This window comes from Dermacentor silvarum, chromosome 1, assembly GCF_013339745.2.
Source record: "Dermacentor silvarum isolate Dsil-2018 chromosome 1, BIME_Dsil_1.4, whole genome shotgun sequence".
In the NCBI taxonomy this organism is placed as follows: Eukaryota; Metazoa; Arthropoda; class Arachnida; order Ixodida; family Ixodidae; genus Dermacentor; species Dermacentor silvarum.
This window is the reverse complement of record NC_051154.1, coordinates 323,054,675-323,066,855: the sequence shown is the minus strand read 5'-3', so window position 1 is coordinate 323,066,855 and position 12,181 is coordinate 323,054,675.

Sequence of the window (12,181 nt, the reverse complement as noted above, 5' to 3'; positions counted from 1 at the left end):
GAGAGTGCGTACCGCTCGTTGAACAATGAAAAAGGGAGTAACGCCACTTCCTGTCATAGTAAGTTTCGCGCACAGTATCTACACACATCTACCCCAACTGGCACGGAAATTTTTGCCCACTCTATCGCCAGCGTGTCAAGAATAAGTGAATTGGTGTACACTTGAATATATGCACATAATAAATGACGGACTACACCGATAGCGCACAAATGGGCGAAGCTGAATGTTTCTTGACGGTCCACAAGAGCAAGCGAGTTGCTATAGCGATAGCACATCGTTGCTACAAGATATTACAAATTACAAAACAGCTATGTTTCAAGCCTTGTGCGCAGCAAGACCAAATCTATTGGAACTGAGCACATGCACCCACGAGGGAATTAGGCAGAAAATAATCTGATAGTGACTGGGGGGCACCAAGCAACTTTACTCAGTCAGAAACGTGACAAGCTGCTGGTCAAAATATTTGCCAAATAAGTAACACAGCAAAACACTAATCCTGATTCAATTCAAAAGCGGAATGTTTGGATAGCTTGGAATACATATTTAGCCCCGCCTTTAGAACAAGCACCATATACACTGCTCGCCCCTTTTGAACATAACTTTTAAGCTCCGAAAGTGCTTTTGCATGTTCTCTGAAGCTGTGGCCAAAGCTTCGTGTCGACCACCCAGTCACCATTTACGATATCTCCCGGAACAGAGGTTTGCCTAACTGCATCGGTGTAATACATTCATTGTAAACACTGAGGCAAGCCATGGATGCATCACCATGTGATCAAACATGGCAGTGGCCACGAGATCGCTGTGAAAAGGGCCAATAGTGAGCTTGCGTCAGCCGCATGAGCCTTTCTGTACAAAGGGCAAAATTCCGGGCTTCTAATTTTTCTCATTGCACAGCTCCTAGACCTATAATGATGTGGCATGTATGCATTGAAGTGAGCGGCAAACACGGAGCATAATACAAGCGAAGTACCTAGCAATGGCGGAGAGACGGTGAATGTGACGTCACATGTAAACTGTGTATACAATTTGATGAAAGCAAAATGAAGAAGTGAACATGTAATTAGTGAGTCCTATCTTTCATTGACTGTAGTTTGGGCAACCTTTCTCTTTTTTGTTAAGCTATGTCCTTCTTAAATTGCCCTATATACCATTTCATCCTTGTATTTTATTTTATTTATCTGAATAAGAGCAACACATTTTTCTCCTAAAATGCTGTTACCACCTGTTTAATGCTCACGTGTAGTTCTGTAATTGTACAGACCAACTGTGTTAATAAATGCAACAATACGAGTCGTGCAGGATAGTATACAAAGGTAATAATTGACAACTTGCATGTTTGCACCTAATCTAGTCTACCACAATGTGTTTTCTAGATAGCTGTTATACTTTGCTGTTAGCTGTGTGCTTTCATTGTATTTTGTTCAACACATCAAAATTGGTGTAAAAGTGTCCAGACTTGGCGATTCAGGCTTTTAAATGTTAAGTGTTTGTTCTTTTTGGTGTAGTGATTTTGGTCATTTCCTATTAACTCATGCCTTGTGTGAATTTCTTGTCTTTTGTGATTTTTTTTTGTTGCACTAATAAATACTGTGTGTACAAGTGTAAATGTGGGAAAAAAATAAATTTTGTCTGGTTCTGTGAATGAGAATGTTTACCAGTACTATTTTTCTAGTTTAATTTACCACCAGTGGTAGCACTGCTGCATAGGGCTCCATCCAAATGTAATGTTGCAGCCCATTCTAAACTTCACATTTCAACCTACCAAAGCTTCTTGAGGGAACAAAAATATTTTTGTTGGTAAATGAAAGAGCAAGTACACATATTCAAGTACAATATAATACTATAATAGCAAGTACAATATAAGATCAAACTTGTTTATTTGTGTATGATACTGAGGTTTTTATAACAATGATAAGCGTAGTCTGTGTGCCTAGGTGGAATATAGGTAAACATATTCTGATGGGACTAGTGCAGCTTTTCACTTTTCTGAAACCAGTATGCGATAGTTTTCTGTGGCTTAAGTAAACATACATTTGACAGTATATGACTGGTTGAAAACGTAGGCATGTGCCACGAATAAAGCACTCATTCCAATTTCGCTTGTAAATAATACATCTGACAAAATTCTTTTTATAAGGAAAGCTTATTCACCACCAGACGTATTCAGCGTGTAGGTATGCTTTCACAAGAAGAATAAGCATGCGAAAATTCCCATACTTTAATGCTACGAGCATTCTTGGGGAATTCACCCAGTTTATGCGTATGCCTGCGCTGAAACTCTTTCCCACCGTCTTGGGTCACTGGGTAGTCCATTGTCAAATGGGAAGAGCATCCGGTTGTGATGAGGCAACTGGGTTCAAAACCAACCTTTGGACTGACTTTAGTCACTGCCTATGTAACTCTTGGTATGTGGAGCTCTTCAGTAAAGCTCTCTGATGCCAACTTGGGTCATAGTACCATTGTTAAGTGCTGCCCTCCAATTCTACAATTTTTTTTGTTGCACAAAATTTTCTAATGGCTGTTTGCTTCTAAAGATAAATAGCTTCTAATTTGTTTGCAGTTCTTTCATGTGTCAGCAAGAATAACTCTTTTACTATAAACATTTTAAATCAACTGTGGTACACTCGTTTTTTATATAGTTGGCTGTGCAATGAATTATCAAAAATAATTAACATACAGCTTCTGAAATGGCTTCATTTTATAGTAATGCATGCCTACCAGAAGAGCATTTTTTCCCAGGTATTTCATCATTTCATTCCCAGGATCTTTCACATGATGTTAGTTGTAATTGTTTCATTACACAGATCTATGTCTACCCTGTGTGACTGCCAAACATCGAGTATGGTGAACTAAATTTAAGTGATATAATGGCTGGCATGACAGTCACCCTGCTAACATTTTAAGTAATGAAATCAGAATGCATTGGGTGCATGCTAACGAACTCCGGTTTTTTTTTTTTTTTTTTTTTTTTTTTTTTTTTTTTACAACTTGGCGTCATACATACTCTGTGATGAGCTTTGACATTAGCAATACCACAAAAAATCTGCCTACTCTTCTCATCAGAAATCCTATGATGCATTGGCATTTGAGTCTCTGATGTACTTGTGATGCTAAACAACATCAGGCGATGCATTTCTGATGCCTGTCTGATGACACATTAGAAATGCATAACGTCCTCATCAGAAACTCATGGTTCATTTTCATAAGGGAGTCATTCGCTCACATACGGCTTCATGCGCACAACATGCACAAGTTCAGGGCGGTGCGGGCGGCGCCGCGTACAGTTGGGACTATCAGGGACGACCTCGTAGGTGATATCACTGAGTCGCCGCAATACACGATATGGGCCGAAGTATCGCCTTAACAGCTTCTCGAAGAGGCGTCGTTTCCGTATGGGTGTCCAAACCCACACTAGGTCACCGACTTCATAGGTTATGGTTCTACGGTGAGCATCATAGCGGCCTGCGTCGTAGTCTTGCTGCTGGCAGATCCGCAAGCGCGCGAGCTGCCGAGCCTCTTCGGCGCGTTGGGTAAACACATCGGCGTCCGTGTCAGTGTCGTCAAATTCGTGTGGAAGCATTGCATCCCACATCGTTCGTACATCCCGGCCGTGAACAAGGCTGAACGGAGTCATGCGCGTCGTCTCTTGTTTCGCCGTGCTGTACGCAAACGTGATATAAGGGAGGATGTCATCCCAATTTTTATGTTCGACATCCACGTATTTTATTATTTTATTTCATATACCTCACAGGCTCCAGAAGGAGTATTGCGTGAGGGGGGCGGTACAGATAACAAATAACAATTGTGGAGCAAGAACATGTTATGCGGTTACATAAATAAGAACACAACGAGAATCAAATAATAAACAAAGAACGCAAAATAAAAATAAAAACAAAAAGAAAGGAAGGTGAACTAACAGCTGTTGAGTGAGTGAGTGAGTGAGTGAAATAACTTTTATTACAGGTCCGGCGAGAACGCGAACTCGTCGCGCACCCGGCTAGTCCCACGTCGGGACCGGCAGGTCTAGCCCACCAGCCCGGTCGCGGGCACACCGGACAGCCAGGATTTGCTTGTCTAGAGCGGGGCTACGCAGAAGCGAGTCCCACTCATCCTTGCTGAACTTGGGGTATCTCGACCCGCACTCCCAGAGCATGTGTGCTAGAGTGGAGGTCTGCCCACAGGATGGGCAGGCGTCGTCGCGATATACGTCAGGGTAAACTTCGTGCAGAACGGCCAGACACGGATATGTGCCGGTCTGTAAAAGTCTAAGCGAAACAGCTTGCGCCCTATTCAATTTGGGGTGAGGGGGTGGAAAGACCCTTCTGGACATGTAAAAAAATTTTGTCACCTCGTTGTGAGTAGCGGGAGCATCCCTGTGGCCGTAGGGGGGAGGGGTGTCGGCTCTCCTTACAGAGGAAGCGCGGTCGGTGAGGTCGCGCGCAGCCTCGTGAGCAGACTCATTGAGGTTCGGGGGAGCACCCTCGACCGACCCTACGTGAGCGGGAAACCAGTGAATCGAATGATGCGTGAGAGCATCCGGATTGGAGACGCTAAGAACACGAGCAGCCTGCTCGGCGATGCGACCCTTTTGAAAAGCCCTAACTGCCGTTTTGGAATCGCTGTAGATCTCAGACCCACGACCGTCTAGCAGGGCGAGGGCGATGGCGGCTTGCTCGGCGACTTCGGGGTCTGAAGTGCGAATTGAAGCACTATTGGAAAGCTTGCCGCTGGAGTCGACCACGACGACGGCAAAGGTCTTTCCATCGCTGTACTCCGCGGCGTCGACGAAGCGTGCTCTGATGCCTTGTTGATAGATCTGTTTCAGAATTGCTACTGCTCTCGCCTTGCGTCTGCCCTCGTTGTGGACGGGATGGACGTTTCGAGGCACGGGGGCCACTTCGAACTTGTCTCGAATGCACCTATGGATCGGGGTACTGACCCTCGAAGATACCACAGGAGGGTAACCCAGCTCTTCGAGGATACGTTTACCTGCCGCTGTGGTGGTCAAGCGAGCGAGTTGCGCGCGTTCTTGGGCTTCGGCAATCTCCTCGGCGGTGTTGTGTACCCCCAGCTTGAGGAGATCTTCGGTATGGGTCCTAATGGGTAGCCCGAGAGCCCTTTTGACTACTTTGCGGATGAGAGCATTGAGCTTGTCTCGCTCCGCTCTGAGCCAGTTGTGCATAGAAATCGTGTACGTGAAGTGGCATAATACGAAGGCGTTGATAAGGGTGAGGAGATTGGCTTCCTTCATGCCTCTGTGTCTGTTTGCGATTCTGCGAACGAGGCGGAAGGCGTTGTCCGTCTTTGCAATGATCTTGCGGAGAGCCGTTCCGTTCCCGCCGTTCAATTCGACAAACATGCCCAGGACCCGAATGACGTCGACCCTGGGTATCACCCCTCCATCACAAGTGTGAAGACAGATGTTGCTTTCGGAGACTAGCTTCCAATCGTTCGGTCTTCTTCCCTTCTCTTTTCTGTAAAGCAGAAGCTCCGACTTGACGGGGGAGCACCGAAGTCCGGTGGGGCGGAGATACTCCTCGATCACGTCGATCGCCTCCTGCATGGCTTCTTCGACTCTGCCCTCGCATCCCCCGGCGCACCAGATGGTAATGTCGTCGGCGTAGATGGTGTGCTTGACGTCCTCAACGCATGCCAACCTCTCGGAAAGACCAATCATACAGATGTTAAATAGTGTGGGGGAGATTACGGCGCCCTGAGGAAGTGCCCCGTGCTCCGAGGGGCACATCTTCGGAGCGGAAGTCTCCAATGCGAAGATTGGCCTTCCTGTCCGTTAAAAAAGAGCTTACGTAGCTGTGGAATCTGGAACCGAGACCTAGGTCTGAAATGGTCTTGACGATAAAGGCGTGGAGCACGTTGTCGAAAGCCTTCTCGAGGTCCAGACCGAGCAGAGCCTTGACGTCTCTGGAACGGCCGTCCACGATCTGATGCTTGATTAGTTTCATTGCATCCTGCGTCGAGAGTCCGGCGCGGAACCCGATCATGTTGTACGTGTAAACGTCGTTGTCTTCGAGGTACCCGTTGAGTCTGTTGAGGACGACGCGCTCCATGACCTTGCCGACGCAGGAGGTTAGAGAAATCGGCCTCAGGTTCTCGATGTTCGGGGCCTTGCCGGGCTTGGGAATAAGCACCGTGCAGGCCGACTTCCATTCTGCAGGAACCACGCCGCTCTTCCAGAACTCGTTGATCTTCTCGGTGAGAAAGACAATCGACGGGTCGTCGAGGTTTCTCAACATTCTGTTGGTGACTCCGTCCGGACCCGGCGCAGACTTGCGGTTGAGCGCGAAGATGGCCTGTCTGACCTCGGCAACGGAGAAGTCTTCGTCCAGCTCGGGGCGAGGAGGGCCTCGGTAGTCAGGGAGTTGGGTCGCCGGATCCCCGTCGCGCCGGATGGGCAGGTACTTCTGAATGAGCTTGGAGACGAGTACATCAACCGTGTGAGACCTGGTGGCTTCGTGAAGGGCCCGGGCCAACGTATGCTTCTGATTTGACTTGGAGCCGCTTTCGTCGAGAAGGTGCTTCAGCATACCCCAGGACTTGCCATTGCGCATCTGTCCGTCAATGGATTCGCAGAGCTCGTCCCACTGCTGCTGGCATAGCGCTTTGCAGTGGTCATCGATGACCTTGTTGAGCTCCGAGATTTTCTTTCGGAGTCTGCGATTGAGCCTTTGGCCCTTCCATCGACGGAGCAGGGCGTTTTTGGCCTCGATGAGATGGGCGAGCTAACTAACAGCTGTTAGCTATCCTGTATGCAGTAAAGCAAACAATCTTACCACAAATGCTTACATAAATACACAACAATGAAGCTAAGAACAACAAAACTAAAACCGACACTGATTTTTAGTGAAGTACTAGCCAAATATTGCACTGATTTTTTGTCTGAAGATTACTGGGTCATTAATGTCAGCGATGTTATCAGGAAGACCATTCCACAGCGCAATGGCAAGTGGCAAAGCTGAGCAGTTGAATGCATTGGTGTGACCGAAGATGCGTTGGAAACTGAGATGATTATGCAGACGTCTAGATGTGCGAGAGGGACGGACGAGCGGTAAAGTAGATGGATGTACATTATGCATGATTTTGTGCAGAAGACAAAAACGCTATATTCCTGCGTGATTCCAAAGATGAAAATGACAACGACAACTTGATGTTAGTTACGCTCGAAAATGGGCTATAATCTCTGGCAATGAAACGTGCAGCGTGGTTTTGAATCGACTCGAGAAAGTGGATTAGATATGCCTGATGAGGTGACCATATAGAAGCTGCGAATTCGAGCTGGGGTTGCACTAATGTTTGGTAGGCTATCTTTCTGGTGAGGGAAGGAGCGCTGCGAAGGTTACGTTTTTGATATCCGAGAGTGCGCGATGCTTTAGCCATTATTTTTTCAATGTGGGATGACCATGAAAGGCTCGGTGTTAGAAGGATGCCAAGGTACTTGTATGAAGATGTGCGAGCGACGATACTATTGCCAAGTGAGTAACTAAAATTAGAGTAGGATTTTTTGCGAGTAAATGTCATTAGATTGCATTTGTTAGTGTTCACGGTCATTGAAAGCATGTCTTCAATTGTTTTGTTGAGGCGCTCCGTCAATCCGTTGGTTTGTGGATGGTAGGCGCTTGACTTCCGATGAGCCGTTCCACTTAGCAGCAAGACGTGACCTAAAAGCACAGCGGTGAATGCGGTTCCTCGGTCGGTTATTACGACGCGCGGTGCGCCGTTTCGCAACACAACATTCTCGATGAAAAATCGAGCCACCTCGGCTGCTGTGCCTCTCTGGATGGCCTTTGTTTCAGCGTATCGTGTCAGGTATCGTGTCAGGTATCGTGTCAGGTATCGTGTCAGTCGGTTGCGACGAGAACAAAGCGATTTCCCGCAGTAGAAGTAGGAAGTGGACCCAAAATATCCATTCCGATTTGATAAAATGGTGTTCGTGGAACCTGAACAGATTGTAGGAGGCCGGCTGGTTTCGTCGGGGGCGACTTGCCCTCTGGCAGTCGAGACAAGTGCGAACGTCATGTTTCACGGCGGTGGTAAGTCTCGGCCAGTAGTAGCTTTGCCGCACTCTGCCCAATGTTCGTGTGTAGCCTAAGTGACCAGAAGTCACCTCGTTGTGACAGGCTTGAAGTACTTCCATACGAAGAGCTGCAGGAATGACGAGCAGATAGGGGGATCCGGTCGAAGAAAAGTTTCTTTTCTAAAAGAAGTTGGCCCCTAAACAAAACGATGGCAATCCTCTTGCGAAAATTCTAGGTGCTTTCGCAGATCTTCCTTCTAAGTAATTGATTAGACCAAGCAACTCAGGGTCGTTCCGTTGTTGTTGAGCGATGGCGGAGGTGTCCAGAACACAAAGAAATGCTGTGTCATCTTCTTCGAGTGAACAAGCCGACTCTATCGGTGATTGAGACAGGCAGTCAGCATCCGTATGTCGCTTCCCCGACTTGTACATGACTGTCATGTAAAACTCCTGCAGTCTTAGGCTCCAACGCGCCAATCGTCCAGAAGGATCTTTAAGGTTCGTCAGCCAACGCAGTGAATGGTGGTCGCTGATAACTTGGAATGGGCGGCCATACAAATATGGGCGAAATTTCATAACCACCCATACCACGGCGAGGCATTCTTTCTCAGTTGTGGAATAATTTGCCTCTGTGCGTAAGAGCGTTCTGCTTGCGTAGCCAATCACTCTTTCCGTGTCCTCCTGCCGCTGCACAAGAACAGCTCCCAAGCCAACATTGCTGGCATCAGTGTGGAGCAACGTAGGAGCGGTCTCATCAAATTGGGCCAGCGCTGGAGGTGTCTGGAGACGATGCCGCAGGACGTTAAATGCACTTTGCTCTTCGTCGCCCCATACAAACGCAACGTCGTCTCTCGTGAGGCGAGTTAACGGCGACGCAATGTGAGCAAAATCTGCAATAAATCGCCGGTAATAGGCGCAGAGACCGAGGAAGCGCCTGACAGCCTTTTTATCAGATGGTACGGGAAACTGTGCGACGGCGGCAATTTTTTCAGGATCTGGGCGGGCACCGGCATGGCTGACGACGTGACCAAGAAACTGTAGTTCCGCAAAGCCAAAGTGGCACTTCTCCGGCTGCAGGGTGAGGCCGGCGGATCGTATGGACTGCAAAACCGCTTCAAGCCGTGCGAGATGTTTCTCAAACGTTGCGGAGAACACGATGACGTCGTCGAGGTACACTAAGCAGGTTTTGCACTTCAGACCCGAAAGCACAGTATTCATGAGGCGTTGGAACGTCGCAGGGGCAGAGCACAAGCCCAAAGGCAAAACCTTAAATTCGTATAGGCCATCTGGCGTCACAAAAGCAATTTTTTCACGGTCCCTCGGGTCTACCTCAATTTGCTAATATCCGCTCTTTAAGTCCAGGTAAGAGAAGTAATGTGCGTGTCGAAGCCTGTCGAGGGAATCGTCGATACGGGGAAGCGAGTACAGGTCTTTCTTCGTCACCTGATTTAGTTTTCGGTAGTCCACACAGAAACGCAATCTGCCGTCTTTTTTCTTGACTAGAACTACAGGGGATGCCCAGGGACTCGTTGATGGTTGGATCACGTCGTCTTCAAGCATTTTCGTCACCTGTTGTTGTATGGCTTCACGTTCTCTGGGAGCCACACGATAAGGATTTTGGTGAATTGGTCTTGCCGTATCCTCTGTAATTATTCGGTGCTTTGTTAAAGGCGTCCGACCGACTCTTGACGTCGATGCAAAGCAGTCGGTGAACTTGGCTAGTAGCGTAAGTAGCCGTTCGCGTTCGTGTTGCGGCAAAACAGTGCTGACGTCAAGTGCAGGAGCTGGGTCTTGTGTAGGCGCTTCTTCGAGTAGTGAACAGCAGCCGCGAACATCCGCAACACCGTCAAAATAACCCACAGCCGTGCCTTTTGGAAAGTTTGTTAGCAATAGATTCGTGCGCCCGTCGGTGACATTTACAATTCCTCGTGCGACAGAGATACCGTGAGTAAACAACAAAATGGTTATTTGGTCGGCAACTCCTTCGCAATGATACGGTACGTCATACGCCACGGAAACAAGGATACATGACCGAGGTGGGATTACGATGTCGTCTTCTGTTAGACGAAAGGAGTTGTGTTGCGGCGATAAGCAATGGACTAAACCAGGGCTCTTATAAAACGTCACCATACAGTCTGGGATGTTAATTACGGCGCCATATTCTCTTAGAAAATCCATTCCAATAATCAAATCTTTGCAGCACACGGGAAGAACAATGAAAGCGGCCACGAACCACGAATCTCCAATGTTAAGCCTAGCAGTACATCTTCCAGTAGGCATCAGCAGTTGTCCACCTGCCGTCCTTATGTGAGGTCCCGTCCATGGCATCTGTACTTTGGCGAGTACCATGGCGAGTTCCTGACTCATTAATTATAGAGAAGTCGGCACCAGTGTCGACTAACGCTGTCACCGGCTGTCCATCCACGATAATATCAAGATCGGCGCTCACAATGTCTTCGGAGTCAGTGGTTATCGGCTTCTTGGCGATCTGCAGCGGGAGAGTTAGGGGCTTTTTATGGTCTTGCGGCGGGCCTGCAACCTTACCCCCAGAGGTCGTCGCCTTCAGTTTCCCCGGCGGGGGCTGGGCGACCTTCGTCTTTGAACGTCAGCAAAAGTGCGTCCAGCAGGCATCTGGCGTGGAGGGGTTGGAGAGCGTGACCGACGGCCGAAATCAGTTCGATCATTGGGCGCAGATGCTTGATTCGGGTGCGCTATGGGAGGCAAACAGCGTCGTCGCGGCGTAGCATGGAGTCGTCATTTGCACGTCGAACATCAGACCATGGACGAAGAGGTCGAAATGATGAGTCGCGATGCCAGCAATGGCGCAAAATATGGCCGGCACCCCCGCAGTTAAAACAGAGAGGGCGGTTATCGGCGGTGCGCCACGCGTCGGATCTCCGAAATTGTGGCCGTCTCGTAGGGTCATTTTGCGGCGTGGTCCACGGCGCGGCGAATGACGGCTGCCGGTATGACTGCATCGGCATCACGGGTGCGCACCTCAAAGCCTCCTCTTGTGGCGGCGACCAAGGAGCGGCTGTCGGAGGCTGGTGGTACGGCGGTGTGTCTGTAACGGGTGGGGCACATCGGACGGCGGCGGCGTAACTCATGGGTCGCTGTTGGTCTTGAAGATCGGCAGCCGGGAACGCCTGCCTGATTTCGTCGCGTACCACTTCTGCGATTGACGCGACGGGTCTATCCACTGTCGGTGTCATAATTCTGTGAAGTTCTTCTCTGACGAGCTCTCTGATCATTTCCCGCAAGGAGCTCTGATACGGTGGAGTCAATGCGGCGGCATTGATTGCGGTGCTGTTGGACAGTCGATCGTACTGCCTGCACCATTGATGAAGAGCCCGCTCAATAGCCGCAGCCTCTTTGATAAAATCAGCGACGGTGACCGGAGGATTTCGTACAAGCCCCGCGAACAACAGCTCTTTTACACCTCGCATAAGGTAGCGCAGCTTTCTATCCTCGGTCATGTTCGGGTCGGCTCTACGAAAGAGACGGGCCATGCCTTCGGCAAACATTGTGACCGACTCGTTTTGTTGTTGCACCCGTAGCTCCATCAACTGCTAGGCGCGGTCGCGTCGGTCGGCACTTGCAAAAGTATCTATGATTTTCTGCCGAAAGTCATTCCATGTCGTTAGGCCAGCTTCGCGGTTCTCGTACCAAGTACGGACACTGTCGTCAAGGGCGAAATAGACTTAAGCGAGCTTCTGCTGCTCTGTCCACTGGTTAATCTGTGGGCCGCGGTCATACTTTTCAAGCCAGTCTTCAATGTCTTTGAAGGCTGCACCGCGATAGCGATCGGGAACCAGCGGAAGAAGAACGGTTACCTGTTGGGGCTGGGAGACCGGCTGCTTTGGAGTGCTTGCGGTGGGCTGGTTTCGGCCATTGCCAGATGTGTGGAGCTCCTGGGAGGTGGTTGAAGAGGGGATAACTCCGGGGCAAGGCCTAGCAGTCGACGACTGAAGCGATGCACGGGTGTCGTAACTGGTGACAATGCGTCCGGGCTAGATGAACGACTGCCAGAAGGAGTCCGGGGCATCAGGCGCTGTCAATACCCCGCACCTCCACCAGTGTCGCGGTACAACGCGAACAGAAGACAGGGAGACGTTCTTCAAGAACAGCACAGGACGACCTGTTCCAACA